Below are 16,453 nucleotides of genomic sequence, written 5' to 3' on the forward strand. Positions count from 1 at the left end.
AACATATCCATCTTCCACCCCATGTCACATGGTTCTAGATTACTGAGACTGAGACAAATAGGGGGAGATTTATCAAACATGGTGTAAAGTGAAACTGGCTCAGTTGCCCCTAGCAACCAATCAGATTCCACCATTCATTTTCAAAAGAGTCTTTGAAGAATGAAAAGTGGAATCTGATTGGTTGCTAGGGGCAACAGAGCCAGTTTCACTTTACACCATGTTTGATAAATCTCCCCGATAGTGTTTATTGGCCAAAAATGGTTGATCATTCATTAACACATCGACTGCACTGGTAAATATATGGGCTATATATAAAAAGAAGAGATCCAATAGGACCACTCACTTTTTGGGCAATCATATATGATTGTGTGGATAATGTTTGACCAAAATGGGTGGTACTGTCAAACACCCCCACAAACAACCTCCCGCTGTATACAAACAAAAGCTGGTCAAAGATATAGGGCAATATGGCCCAACAGGCTTTCTTCTGCAGAACAAAGATTCTTTTAGCCTGCAAATGTGAATGCAAGTTGCACAATAGGACAGTGTGGGGGCGGCCATACCATATGTGCAACCTGTAGAAGAATGGGCCTACAGCATCTTCCTGCAATCTATTAGACTGCACTGACCTAATGATAATGGCTCACCATTAGGACTGTTAGAGAGTTATAGGGTGATGCTCTATGCCACTGGTGTTAAACTCAGGCCCTCCAGCTGTTGTGAAACTACAATTCCCATCATGCCTGGACAGCCGAAGCTAAAGCTTCGGCTGTCTAGGCATGATGGGAATTGTAGTTTTGCAACAGCCAGAGGGCCTGAGTTTGACACGTCTGCAATGCTGAGATAGTGGAGAACATTCATGTACTCTTCTTGCATATGGTTCCTCTGATGTCTGTGTCCACCCCGGGACTGGCTATGAATTTAGCAGTGTTCCCCAATCTGTGGCTCTCCAGCTGTTGCAACACTACAACTCCCAGCATATTGTCATTGTGGTTGTGCAACAGCCGCTTGGGTGTAATCAGTTAATTAAAATATGGCCATATGGAATACAAGGTGTACATCGATACAAGCCAAGGCGGATTAACTTTACCATGGGACCCGGGCTGTTCACAAAGCTTGGGCCCCCCAACCCATTGTGACTATAGCGGCACTAGCTTTAGTCTTTTTCCTCCATAATGCAGCGTGTAAAGGACCTGTGGTGACATCATTGTCACATGATAAGGTCCTACAGTATGTTCTCTAATGTTACTGCATTGTCTCCTGGCTGCAGCTTTGCCCTGATTTGTGCAAAATTGCAGTAAAAGGCTATGTGCACACTGCATAAGAGACCGGCCGTTCTGTGACCCGGCCGGTCTCTGCAAAGATCATTCCGGCCGTAGTGTTCTGATACCGCTCGCTTCACTGTGTGAACTGACAGAGCTTTATGAGGCCGCAATTCACTGAATTGCGGCCGCAGAAAACTGACATGTCAGTTATTTGCAGGTCCGCCTGGGATCCCATAGCAGATAGGGCAGTGTTCACAGGCAATGAAGCGAGCGTAGTGTGAACATAGCCAAAAGCAGCGATTTTTTTTATGCAAATCATGGCAGAACTGTAGCCTGGAGATAGTACACCACTGAAAGTATAAGTCTTTTTGGTTGGCCATGGGCCCCCCAGGAGCTCGGTGCCCCAGACTACCGCCCAAAACTGACCTATTATAATCCGCTACTGGATACAAGGGGCTCATATAAAGTTCTGCGCAGGACTGGCCCTAGAACTAACTATAAAACTTGCAGCAATCCCTCCTCCGGCAGTGTTCTCCAACCTATACCTCTCCAGCCGTTCCAAAACTACAACTCCCAGCATGTAGTCCTCCACAATGCATCCGCATTCCTCCGCCCTGGATGCTTCTTGCACTTTAGCTTGACCAGTTGCCTAGCAGACCCCCTATTATTATACCGCACAATAGCGTCCACCCCCCTTCCATGCCAAGTGACCCCTCCGCAGACCCTTCCCCCCCCCCCCCCCCCCCCCCCAAATAACCGGCTACATTGATAGTATTTTCCTAAAAATCTTTCCATTCTTGGAAGTTGGGCAGGAGCAGCCCCCTGGTGTGTCATGTAGATGTCTTCTGCTTGCAATGTGCACACACAGTATGAAAGATGACCCTATTGAAATCATTTCAGAGCAGCCCTGGAGTTGCTAGGACAACCAGTGCTCTCTTGGCTTATGTGACTGTGAATTTGACGTCAACTGGAGGCAGAGCCTGAGCATTAAGCCACACAGCCCAGAGGCTTGTGAATGTGCTGCATGGTGGAGCAGGAGGATCTGTCTGCTGCTGCTGCTGCTGCCACTACTACTACTGAGGCTTCTCATTGTCTGCAGGAGAATGGACTATTAAAGGTCTGATCACCATTGCATCTGGTAAGCTTGCCTTTCCCTGGACTCTTTTCCTCTTTGCAACATGGTAGCTGAGAGCTGCCCCAACTTCCAGGCTCACATGGACAGGGGATTAGATACACTTAGAGACTTTCTGTAGATTGTCAGATTGCAACACAAGGCAAAAAGGAAGTGACTGCATAGCTGAGAGCTAGCTCTCTCCCTCTCTAGTCCATGCTGTATACAGTGTATAGTGTAGTATCTTCTATTCTCTGCAGGAAGGAAACTTGTATTCCTGTAGTTGACTGTGCAGTAAAGTGAATGGGTGTCACATGAATGTAGCAGCCCTGGACTCCTCATGTGCTCTGCTGCAGCCATCTAGCAATGTGTTACATATGTAGAAGGTCTGTATTGAAATAATAGACAACTGTGTTTATTTGATGACATTGTAGCAAGATGTATAGTACAGTGTTGCACCCACATATCACTGTATTGTATTGTACTGTATAAAAGCTATATAGGACCCTGCATTTACATTATAGAACTAAAATGCATCCCTATAGCCTTGTACTGTGTGTCCATTTCTATATAGTATACAATATATAAATGGCATATACTGTACATTATACTCATAGGGCATTTGTATTCCAATTTTATTCTATATCACTATATATTGTAGCTCTATAGCACCAAATGCGTATACATTGCATTATTGTACTCATATAGCACTTATTGGCATATATATTATAATGCATGGCTAAATATGACTATATGGCGTAACTGTATAACATGAAATGGCATATACTGTACATTACATTATATCACTATGTGTTTTAGCTATATAGAACTTAATGGCATATACTATATTACCATATGTTATACATATAAAGAACTAAATGGCATATACGTTATACTATATTGCTATGTATTGTATCTTTATAGCACTAATGGTTTATACATTATACAAGATCACTATGTGTTACACCTATATAGCACTAATGGCATATACGTTATACTATATTGCTATGTATTGTATCTTTATAGAACTAATGACATATACATTATACTATATCACCATGTGTTGCACCTATATAGCACTAATGGCATATACATTATACTATATCACCATGCGTTGCACCTATATAGCACTAATCAATATGAGCCCCATTATACTATATCAATATGTGTTGCACCTATATAGAACTAATAACATATACATTATACTATATCACCATGTATTGTATCTTTATAGAACTAATGGCATATACATTATACTATATCACTATGTATTGCACCTATAGAGCACTAATGGCATATACATTATACTATATCACCGTGCGTTGCACCTATATAGCACTAATGGTTTATATATTATACTATATCAATATGCGTTGCACCTATATAGCACTAATGACATATACATTATACTATATCACTATGTGTTGCACCTATATAGTACTAATGGCATATACATTATACACTATACTACTTTGCACCTATATACCACTAGCTTGCACCCAGATAGATGTATATTGCACTTATATAGCATTGAGTAGTGAATGCAGTAATAAAACACTTAGCATCTTTACCCTAGTTTTGTAGTCTATGTAGTATTACATTGTATCCATACAGTACTATATTACACTTACATAGCAGTGTACTGAATGCTCTAACACAGCACTTTATATTAGTATATAGTTGTACATGTCTTGTATACGTGTACTGTACTGCACTATAAGACACCAGTGAATGAGGTTCCCTACTGTATCATGCAGTCTATAGGGCACCATTACCAGGGTTGGCAGATTATTCAGATATGCTTGCAAAAAAAAAAGTGAAAATAAGTGGTAAGTAGTTGGTGGGTGCGATGTGGGTGGATTGTGATACATGATGCAATCTGTTGGGGCAGGGGCTGGGCTCTTGGGCACTTACATGGCTTTTCGGTGGCATTTCAGCTGTTGCTTGTCACGTAGAGGCAGAAAAATAAACATATAGCGAAATGTTAACCACAGGAACTTTCGATAGGACAGTGCCAGCTGGAAGGGCTCGGTGCCACTGCTGCCAGGTCTGCCCTATGTACATTATATCACAATGTAATATTTGCTTTCGGGATGCAGTAACTCCCTTATTTCCAGCATAGATTAGATTTGCTGTGAGAATAGGATTTATCTATGCTAAGCATACTAATCCCGGCCTATGGCAGATATAGATAAATATAGAGGGGTAATTTTCAGCGTTATCATAACTGTCTGGGTTGCTGAGATAATACAGTAGGTTTTCTTCGGTTTTGTGCAAACCATATGTGATATGACACATAGGTATAATGCAAACACACCTGTACTGGATATGACACACTCAGCTCTGCTACATCTGCACCTCCGCACCCCTAGGTCTATATTTAAAAGAAATATGTTTATTCATTGTGGTCACATTAAATCACCGAAGCGGCGCATAATGGATGTAGGCAACATAAAATTAGGATTCAGCTATGGAAATTTTGGGGCTCGATTATGTAGAGTAAATGTGCTTGTAAAAGTTACTGTAAAAGGTGTCCTGGAATTCAGGTTCCTGGCATAGTGAGAGGATATACTGTAAATGTCTGACAGGTGGGGGCCTACCTCCAGGACCTATAGGGGAGGATCGGGGGTCCTGTGACCCTAGGCCGATATACTAGAAATGTGTAAAATGTAAAGACTTATAATAAGGCCTGTATCTAATCTATCATCTATCTATCTATCTACATATGTCCTATCTATCTATCTATCTATCTATCTATCTATCTATCTATCTATCTATCTATCTATCTATCTCCTGTCTATCTATCTATCTATCTATCTATCTATCTATCTATCTTGAAATCAATAAAATCAGCTTTATTGGCAGGTCTTAATAACATATTAGCATGGCCAAAGCAAACAGGAAATTATTGGGGATGGATGGGGGGGGGGGGGTTAGGGACACAAGTCCTTGGCATATTATAGGTGGTGGGATAGCGAGATGTCAGGGTATTGGCATAGATAGATAGATAGGAGACAGATAGATAGAAGACAGATAGATAGGAGATAGATAGATAGGAGATAGATAGATAGATAGATAGATAGATAGATACCAGTTCAATAGATTATCTCGGCACTCCCAAATCGATTTAATGACAATTTATTGCCAAAAGTTCATAACAGTGCAGCAGAGCAAACAGGTTATGGTGCAATGTTTCGGCGATCCTATACCGCCATTTTCAAGATTATAGATAGATAGATAGAAACATAATAGATAGATAGATAGATAATAAATAGATAGATAGATAGGAAGGAGATAGGAGATAGATAGATAGATAGATAGATAGATAGATAGATAGATAGAGAGATAGATAGATAGGAGATAGATAATAGATAGATAGATACATAATAGATAGATAGATAGATAGATAGATAGATAGATAGATGAAGAGACCACAGCACCTATAGCGGCACAGTATGTTGCTGCCTGAAATCTGTTACTTGGGGGAATAAATAAAACCTGTCTTTGTTGCCAACAGCAACCCATAAGAGCCCAGTTTGCAGGGTGATTGGTTGCTATGGGTTACACTGTGTGGTGGTGTGTAGTGTGTATGGATGATATTAGTGCGGGTATAGATGATCAGGGGTCACAACCGCTATGGGAGCAGTATTAGCCCTTTTGGACTTGTCATTGGTGTCATCCCTCAGAGCTGATACATCGTGATGGTTGTTTCCTCCTTTTTCGTCTCTTCTATCTTATCTCACAGGGTTTGGTCTTCTCTGCTATGTTGACAGCATAGCTTCATATGATTAGGTTACAATCCCTTATTATACAGCCTGAGACATTGATCAGCGTATTGATCTTCCTTTCAGGAGGCCCTTAGCCTTGGTGTGACTAGTATTGACTCTTCTACACCAGAGCTGTGCTAGAGGAGTCAGGATTCTATCTATCTATCTATCTCCTATCTATCTATCTATCTATCTATCTATCTATCTATCTATCTATCTATCTCCTATCTATCTATCTCCTATCTATCTATCTATCTATCTATCTATCTATCTATCTATTATCTATCTCCTATCTATCTATCTCCTATCTATCTATCATTTATATATTTTCTATCTATCTATCTATCTCTTATCTGTCTATCTGTCTATCTATTAAATATTCGATTTCACACCTATTTTATTAACAAACCTCTGGCGGCTGGAGTTCCTGAGGTGACGCTTCTATGTAATCTCTTGTGTCACTTCTCTACCCTGACATTTGCTCTGCGGTTCCAATAACTGTTTGCAGAATGTCGCCGTTCCTTAATTTTACTTCCGCAAGGAATTAAAGTGTACCTGTCACCATAAAAAAAAACATTTGACGTGTGAAAAGTTTTTATCGGTCAGGTTTCTGAGTATTCAGACCACAACCAATCAATAGAATGAGTGAGGCCGCCACTTGGTTCCTGAGTCCATCTTGTCATGTGACACAGAGCCGGAAGAGGAATGCTCTAAGTGCGCCTTCTCCGTGTTCTGACGATTGGTCGTGGTAAGAGATGAGCGAACCTGGAGCATGCTCGAGTCGATCCGAACCCGAACTTTCGGCATTTGATTAGCGGTGGCTGCTGAACTTAGATAAAGCCCTAAGGCTATGTGGAAAACATGGATATAGTCATTGGCTGTATCCATGTTTTCCAGACAACCTTAGAGCTTTATCCAAGTTCAGCAGCCCCCGCTAATCAAATACCGAACGTTTGGGTTTGGATCGACTCGAACCCTTACCCGGTTCGCTCATCTCTAGTCGCGGTCTGAACACTCAGACCCGATTCAGTCCAAACTTTTCACATGTCTCTGACATATCAAAAGGTTTTTTTTTTTTTAATAGCGACGGTGCCTCTTTAAGTAGTACATGCAGCGTTATAGGAGTTTTTGGTTTTAAGGATATAATTAAAAATTAGGAAATATTTTTTTGGGCGGATTTTTTTTATCATATGTGTGCCAGAATTCTGGTGCAATCTGAGCCAAAAATTTGTTCTAGCTCACACAACCTGTACCAATTAGTTATGTGTTTTAGACACTTTTTAGACATTTTTCTGCTTTGCCTGACAAGGAGCATTGGTACCAGTATTAGTATGGCTTAGTATTAAAGGGGTACTTCGTAGAAAAAAAATGGTTTTCAAATCAGCTGGTGTCTGAAAATGATATAGATTTGCCAGTTTAGACAGTGTAGGCTGCTCACCATAAACGAGCGTAGGCCGCTCACTATAAAGGGGCGTAGGCTGCTCACTATAAATGGGTGTAGGCTGCTCACTATAAAGGGGCATAGGCTGCTCACTATAAATGGTTGTAGGCTGCTCACTATAAATGGGTGTAGGCTGCTCACTATAAATGGGTGTAGGCTGCTCACTATAAATGGTTGTAGGCTGCTCACTATAAATGGGTGTAGGCTGCTCACTATAAATGGGTGTAGGCTGCTCACTATAAATGGGTGTAGGCTGCTCACTATAAATGGGTGAAGGCTGCTCACTATAAATGGGTGTAGGCTGCTCACTATAAATGGGTGTAGGCTGCTCACTATAAATGGGTGTAGGCTGCTCACTATAAAGGGGGCATAGGCTGCTCACTATAAAGGGGCATAGGCTGCTCACTATAAATGGGCGTAGGCTGCTCAATATAAACGGATGTAGGCTGCTCACTATAAACGGACGTAGGCTGCTCACTATAAACGGGCGTAGGCTGCTCACTATAAAGGGGCGTAGGCTGCTCACTATAAACGGACTTAGGCTGCTCACTATAAACGGGCGTAGGCTGCTTACTATAAACGGGCGTAGGCTGCTCACTGTAAACAGACGTATGCCGCCCACTATAAACGGGCGTAGGATGCTCACTATAAACGGGCGTAGGCCGCTCACTATAAACGGGCGTAGGCCGCTCACTGTAAACAGACGTAGGCCGCTCACTGTAAACAGACGTATGCCGCTCACTATAAACGGGCGTAGGCCGCTCACTATAAACGGGCGTAGGCCGCTCACTATAAACGGGCGTAGGCCGCTCACTATAAACGGACGTATGCCGCTCACTATAAAAAGGCATAGGCCGCTCACTATAAACAGGCGCAGCTGATCACTATAAACAGGCTGCTCACTATAAATTGGTGCAGGACGCTCACTATAAACGGTTGTAGGCTGCTCACTATAAACGGACGCAGGCAGCTCACTATAAAGGGGCATAGACTGCTCACTATAAACAGGAGTAGGCCGCTCACTATAAACGGGCGTAGGCCGCTCACTATAAACGGGCGTAGGCCGCTCTCTATAAACGGGCGTAGGCCGCTCTCTATAAACGGGCGTAGGCCGCTCTCTATAAACAGGAGTAGGCCACTCACTAGAAACAGACGCAGGCTGCTCACTATAAACGGACGTAGGCCACTCACTATAAATAGACGCAGGCTGCTCACTATAAAGGGGGCGTAGGCTGCTCACTATAAAGGGGGCGTAGGCTGCTCACTATAAACGGGCATAGACCGCTCACTATAAATAGACGCAGGCTGCTCTCTATAAACAGGAGTAGGCCACTCACTAGAAACAGACGCAGGCTGCTCACTAAAAAACGGACGTAGGCCACTCACTATAAATAGACACAGGCTGCTCACTATAAACGGACGTAGGCCACTCACTATAAATAGATGCAGGCTGCTCACTATAAAGGGGGCATAGGCCGCTCACTATAAACGGGCTTAGACCGCTCACTATAAACAGGAGTAGGCCGCTCACTATAAACAGGAGTAGGCCACTCACTATAAACGGGCGTAGGCTGCTCACTATAAACGGGCGTAGGCTGCTCACTATAAACGGGCGTAGGCTGCTCACTATAAACGGGCGTAGGCTGCTCACTATAAACGGGCGTAGGCTGCTCACTATAAACGGGCGTAGGCTGCTCACTATAAACGGGCGTAGGCTGCTCACTATAAACAGGCGTAGGCTGCTCACTATAAACAGGAGTAGGCCGCTCACTATAAACAGGCGTAGACTGCTCACTATAAACGGCCGTAGGCCGCTCACTATAAACGGCGTAGGCTGCTCACTATAAACGGACGTAGGCTGCTCACTATAAACGGGCGTAGGCTGCTCACTATAAACGGGCGTAGGCTGCTCACTATAAACGGGCGTAGGCTGCTCACTATAAACGGGCGTAGGCCGCTCACTATAAACGGGCGTAGGCTGCTCACTATAAACGGGCGTAGGCTGCTCACTATAAACGGGCGTAGGCTGCTCACTATAAACGGGCGTGGGCTGCTCACTATAAAGGGGCGTAGGCCGCTCACTATAAAGGGGCGGCTCACCATAAACAGGCATAGGCTGCTCACTATAAACGGGCGTAGGCCGCTTACTGCAAACAGGCGTAGGCCGGCCGCTCACTATAAACGTCTGTAGGCCGCTCACCATAAACGGGCGTAGACTGCTCTTTATAAACGGCCGTAGGCTGCTCACTATAAACGGGTGTAGGCTGCTCACTATAAATGGGTGTAGGCTGCTCACTATAAACGGGCGTAGGCCACTCACTACAAACAGGCGTAGGCCGGCCGCTCACTATAAACGTCTGTAGGCCGCTCACCATAAACGGGCGTAGACTGCTCACTATAAACGGCCGTAGGCTGCTCACTATAAACGGGTGTAGGCTGCTCACTATAAACGGGCGTAGGCCACTCACTATAAACAGGCGTAGGCCACTCACTATAAACAGGCGTAGGCCGGCCGCTGACTATAAACGGACGTAGGCCACTCACGAGCCCAGGTCTTGTAGATTGGTGCTCATTTATAAAGCCTGGTCCCAGCAGTGTGTGTGAAGGCTGCAGGTATGATTGCTAGCTCTTTGTGCCATCCCCTATTGTGCTGCTGATGAGCGATGAATGTTTGGATCGCTCAGAATCTCCTGATCAGCATTTTCTTGCTCATGGTCTGATCGCTGACCCCTATTAAACATAGGGTGACCCATTTATCCGATAATCGCCCCATCATTAAATCCTCTGCTGGTTATCGATAAATGGGACCTACTTGCTTACACTCCTGCTAATACGTGTCACTGCTGAGTGTTTGCTGCAATTGCAGCCTCCTGCTCGGCTTCATCTGCTGATGGCTTCTTTGTTTATATAGAGGAATTGCTTTAGGCGGTAAAGGCAGCAGTTGTAATAAAAAGCATATAATATGCATCAATGGAAATTTTTCGTTGACATTATAAATTCAGCCCCTGATTAGACATAGATTAATGGCGTTACAGAGGCACCGCTTATCTTTTCCCGCAGATGCTGTCTGCCGCAGATCACTTTTGAAGAAAATTCCTTCTCCTGGGCCAACCACTCATTGACCGGCATGTAGTTTTAATAGACCCCCTTACAGGCATATTACTATGGGGGAGATTTATCAAACATGAGGTACGTATTAAAGGGGTTATCCAGCGCTACAAAAACATGGCCACTTTCTTCCATAAATAGCCCCACTCTTGTCTCCAGCTTGGGCGGGGTTTTGCTGCTTAGTTCCATTAAGGTGAATGGAGCTTAATTGCAAACCACATCTGAACTGGAGACAAGAGTCTTGTTGTCTCTGAAAGAAAGTGGCCATGTTTTTCTAGCACTGGATAACCCCTTTAAAGGGGTACTCTGGTGGAGAACAAAATGGTTTCAGAAAGTTATATAGATTTATAATTTACTACTTTTCAAAAATCTGCAGTCTTCCAGTACTTTTCAGCTGCTGTATGTCTTGCAGTAAGTGGTATATCTCTAGTCTAACAGTGCTCTCTGCTGCCCGAAATGTCCAGAGCGCAGGAGAGATTTTCCATGGAGATTTACTGATGCACTGAACAGTTCCTGACATGGACAGAGGTGGCAGCAGAGATCACTGTGTCAGACTGGGAAGACTACATCACTTCATGCAGGACATACAGCAGCTGATAAGTACTGGAAGACTTGAATGTTTTAAGTAGACATAAATTACAAGGCTAGGTTCACACTCTGTATCCGTGTGGCTGTATTGCGGGCGGTAAATCATCGGCCGGATTTTTCTGGTTCATGCGTACGCTGGAAAGTATACGATATACGGCTTCACAGTGCACACTATGTATGAATCTACGGCCCGATCGTAAACGGACCCGTAAAAAATGAACAAGACCATTCTTTGCGGCTGGAAATGCGGCCGTGGATTGACAGGCGGTCCGTACGGAGTACTTCAAAAATAGCCGGCAATGATGCCGAATGCCGATGCCTCTAATAGTTAATATATTAAATTAATAAAACACATTTTCTTTGTTATAAAGTCCCTTTCGTTGTTCAATAATTTAATTCTAACGAATCCATCATTGTGCAATTAAATATACTGTTAAAATAAATATATATATAAATAAATGTATATTTATATATATATTTATTTTTTGACAGTATATTGAATTGCACAATAATGGATTCGTTAGAATTAAATTATTGAACAACGAAACTGATTTTATTTCAACGAAAATGTGTTTTATTAATTCAATATATTAACCATGAGAGGCATCGGCATCGGCATACTGCAGAGGATCGCAAACCCCGGTAATAGCAATTCATGTAAACTGTTTCCCTGCTTTCCCAGATGCATCCAGAGGTGTTTGCATCACTTTCTAAAGATTTTATTTGTTACTTTTAGTTGAACCAGATTTCCAAGTAAATAACCGTATGTTTTCAGCCGTATGTCTATTTTTTCCCACGGCCGTAGTTTCAGCCGCACATTTACAGCCGCATAAAAAATACAGCCGCACACATACATAGTGTGAACATAGCCTAAATCTGTATAACTTTATGATTTAGATTTATTTTTTTTATCGCCGGAGTAGCCATTTAAATTCTTACCTATTTATCTGCGTGGCCACCATGCAATACTACATTTCCCCTATAGTGGCCGCTGCAGGGAGAATGTGTAGCTAGATGATAATTCACACTGATCGCTGATTCCCTAAATCAGCGGATCTCAAGGCAGGTGTAAAGATTCGGCTATTAAATGTGGTCTCTATCTACAACTGAAGCATGCCATGCTGGTATTTGTAGTTCATACGAACCACGGCATTGTCAGAGTGGTGGATTTGTATCTGCTAATCCGTTGTTGACCGTAACTTTATAAAGGATCCGTAAGGAATCCCATCCCCTTCAGGAATCTGGCCTGAAAACCTTTAGTGCCAACAGGAGTTGTCACTTCCAATGACATGACTTGCAGAGAGCTCGCTGCCTTCCTAGACTCCTGGACATTTATAGCTTGGCTATCGATAGCCTTAGTAGCTAAGAGCATTTGTTATATTACGAGCCCACAGATGTCATGTAAACACTTCATTGACAGAACAGTCTGGAACTCCCTCCGTCTCTCTGGACTCTTTAGTCTCATGTCAGCATATTGCATTTTATTATATTACTGCTTTTGCAATTTTTTAAGTACTCTATGTAACCGAAAACTCGAGAAATATGGGGGGTCTAGTAAATCACGCCCCAAGAATAATGAATAAAGAAAAAAAGTCCCAACCCCCATGTGTTCCATAGGGTAGACTTCTGGCTTATCTCTCTCCAGAATTAGATGTGTTAAAATCCAGTTTCCCGATACTTCAGCCATCAATAAAGACTTAGGAGCGCCCTATATACATACCCAATCACAGAAATTAGTGGGTTTAACCAATTAGAAAACTATGGCTGCTTTCTTCCAGAATTAGCCCTACACATACCCTTAGGTTGTGTGTGTTATTACAACTCAGCTCCATTTACTTCAATGGAACTGAAGTGCAATACCACACCCAAACTGAGGACAAGAGTGGTGCTGTTTTTGGAGGAAGGCAGCTATAGTTTTCCAATAATGCATAACCCCTTTAATGAAATGTGTAGGGCCAGCTAAAGATTAGAAGAGGCAGGTCTTTGTGAGATGAAAATTTGTGAGAGTCATAAAGAATACACATTTGAGCATCTAGGGTGGAATTGATCAAGGTTGGCATACTTGTTGGCCGGTTCAAAATAAAGTCCCATCCCCATGCACTCCTCTGTATTTACTAAGAGACCCATGCATTTCAGTAAATCCAGCCCTAATTTATGGTTATTTGCAGGTGTAAATAATGATCAATCAGGTGCGGGAGGAGGCTGTGCTTAGGGCTTAGTGGCCGTACTGTGTTACTGCAGCTCAGTCTTGATTGAGGAGGATGAAGTGGATCCCCTATTGGTGGTCATTGGTTGCCTATACCAATGAACTGTAGATCTATGTTGGATGCCATGTAATGTAGTTTATATTCTGCTCTGTGTGATAGTGCTACCGCAGCCAGTAAATGCCAATCTATACCAACAGAACAGAGGTCAAAATGACATTCTTTTGGCCTCCACTGGGTCCATAGAAAAGTTTACTCTATACTAGAGATAAGTGAATCTCGAGCTTGCTCTGGTTTGTCTGAACCTGAGTCTGCTTCATTTGATTAGAAGTTGGATGCCGCCCTAGGAGTCCTGAAAAACATGGATCCATCCTATGGCCTATGGCTATCTCCATTTTTGTATCCTATTTCTTCAGCCACCAGTAATCAAATGCTGCACGCTCAGGTTCACTCATCTCTACTCTATACACTAAGAACTTACCTAGTACCAGTGATAATCATGGCATTAGTACCGGGGACAATTGCCCATGTGGATGAACCATTGGGTCCATGTGAAGTTACATTACCTAAGGCCATCAGTGTTACAGTCTAGGAGAACCCTTTTTCATTGGCTAACCCGAATTGGGGCCTATCAATGAGGACCAACCACAGGAACTTAGAAGGATTAAAGCACATGTACCAGCTGGTACATTGCTTAGATTTTTTTACACTAACAGACTGGCACCGGCCTGGGAATGCCAGTGGTGTGGACCTTTTTTGATCCACCACCCAGTTCACACACGGCGCTGGCAGGCCTGCCCCCAGTGCTCTAGGGCGGTCCAGTGCTCGGGAATAAACCAGCGCCATGTACAGGAAATGGCCAGTGGTTCAAAAAAAAAAAAAAAAGGTCCACGCCACCGACATCTCCAGGCCGGCACCAGTCTGTTAGTGTAAAAAAAAAACAAAGCGATGTACCTGGTGGTACATTCACTTTAAGACACTAGTTTGGGTAATTTACTCTTCCTGTCAAAACTTTTTGGGAAGTTACTTGGAAAAATCATTTGATATTACTAGTAGTACTAAGTACTAAGTAATAAGAATGGAATTGACAGGGAGCTTTATGGCCAGTCCCTCTGGTAGACCCATTGCCGGCGTATAAGGAGGGAGGTTTATAAGGTCGAAAACAATTTACTCCAGTCACACGTCCCACTCATTATCGGTCCCTGGACCCTTCATTCCAGGCCCTGACATTGTGACTATTTCTTTAAAAATAGATTGAAAACTTAATCCATTTACTCCCGGCTCTTGCCTATGCCCTTTTTCAGCAGAATCCTCTGTGTAATGCGAGGAATCCTGTGGTTTTTTCAGTGTGTGTAATGAGTTCATCCATCACGCTTACATTATCAGCTAAACTAGCCCAGTCTTCATTTACTCCTCTTCTCTTGCTTCTGGGTTTCTTTCACTTTGTGCAATAGATGACCAGATGATAATATCACAAGGATTTCCTCTTGCACGCTGCTGCTTCTGCATTTATACGTGTCTTGTGTTGGACTGGCCCACCAGAGGACTGGAGAATCCTCTGGTGGGCCCCCAGCTTTAGAACCTGCATAAACACTGACTGACTGTCATTTCTCTCTGGTTCCTTATTGATGGGCCCCCAGGATCGTTTCCTCTGGTGAGCTCCAAATACCCCATTGCGACACTGCATGCAATAAATAAAGATATGAGTAAGACGTGCAGATTTGGAGGGAATCTGTGCTGTTCCACCTTTGGGTACTGGCAGACGGGCCAAACAATGTTGGGTCTAACATCTAAATAAATAGTTGGCAATCTGACGTGAGCAGCAGGCTTGAAGACATCACTTAGTCAGCTGCCCGATCCGACTAAGTATAGGGCTCCATTATAAATCTATAACTTACAATCGCTACGGGTCTCGTGACTGACACTTGGTGCAGCCTAAACTTTGTAAAACGTTAGTTGAAATGACAGTAAGGGTCCTATTTGATGGCCCAATTATAAAGAGTAAACAAGCCCGGTGATTATTGCAGCCCTTGCCCAAACACCTGATGCCATACCTCTCCCTGCTCCTGGTCTTCTCTCCTGTGCTCCGCAGCTTCCTGTCTGAGAGTCAACAGGCTGCTCAGCCAATCACAAGCCAGGAAGTGGGGGTGAAAAGGTATCAGGTGATTGGGTCCAAAAGCGATTTTAGGTCCAAACCTAAACCAACAATCATCCGATCGTTTTATCGGCCAATTGTTGTGTCTATTAGGGATGGTCCGAACCGAGTTTGGTTCGGGTTCGTACGAACCCGAACCCTCGGTAATGATTCCCGATGTCTGCCCGCTCCGTGCAGCGGGCGGATCCAGCGGGAGGACCGTCTGGAAAACTGGGATACAGCCATAGCCATAGGCTGTATCCCAGTTTTCCAGGCGGTCCTCCCGCTGTATCCACCCGCTCCACGGAGCAGGCAGACAGCGGGAATCTGATGCCGAGCGTTCGGGTTCATACAAACCCGAACCTCGGCATGTTTGGACCATCCCTAGTGTCTATTACAAGGAGCAATAATCGCTGTAATAGGGCCCTAAGCAAAAGTACTGAATCTTTGCCCTTGGTGAAGGAATGGAGCCATGATCTCTATGCTGGATCCAAATGTTGGTGGACCCCATTGACTTATAATGGGGCTCTTTATATTTCCAATAGCGTTTGGGTATTTTTCACTGCATACCAGGCAAACTTTGCTGCCAAAAATGCTTGACGGAAACCAGATAATGTCAGAGAGAACTTAGCATAACAATGCACCCTGAGTCACATGTCCTCAGGGATCTTATAGCATATACATTCCTATTCCGTTTGAATGACACACATTATGTCCTCTGTGATATTGGTTTACTGAGCATTTCGGGAGTCCATGGGAAGGAGGAATGCATGCATTGTATTAATAAATGAAATATAATTAATTCTGCTTCAAAGGCCGTGGCCGAGACAGCCTC

The 16,453-nt window shown here is 43.4% G+C and overlaps 1 protein-coding gene across 2 annotated transcripts in view; it reads left to right on the forward strand.

The window, feature by feature from the left end:
• Positions 1-2,253: 2,253 nt before the first annotated feature.
• NCALD (neurocalcin delta) overlaps positions 2,254-16,453 on the forward strand; it is a 65,062-nt gene continuing 50,862 nt past the window's right edge. Inside the window, exon 1 of one of the 2 annotated variants that reach the window (XM_069957282.1) lies at positions 2,254-2,403. The gene's annotated coding sequence lies outside the window, so the exon portion shown is untranslated. Of the gene's footprint in view, positions 2,404-2,665; positions 2,763-16,453 lie in introns of those variants that run through there. The other variant, XM_069957283.1, reaches the window with a different exon arrangement.

This window comes from Dendropsophus ebraccatus, chromosome 2 (genome assembly GCF_027789765.1).
Source record: "Dendropsophus ebraccatus isolate aDenEbr1 chromosome 2, aDenEbr1.pat, whole genome shotgun sequence".
NCBI classification, from domain to species: domain Eukaryota; kingdom Metazoa; phylum Chordata; class Amphibia; order Anura; family Hylidae; genus Dendropsophus; species Dendropsophus ebraccatus.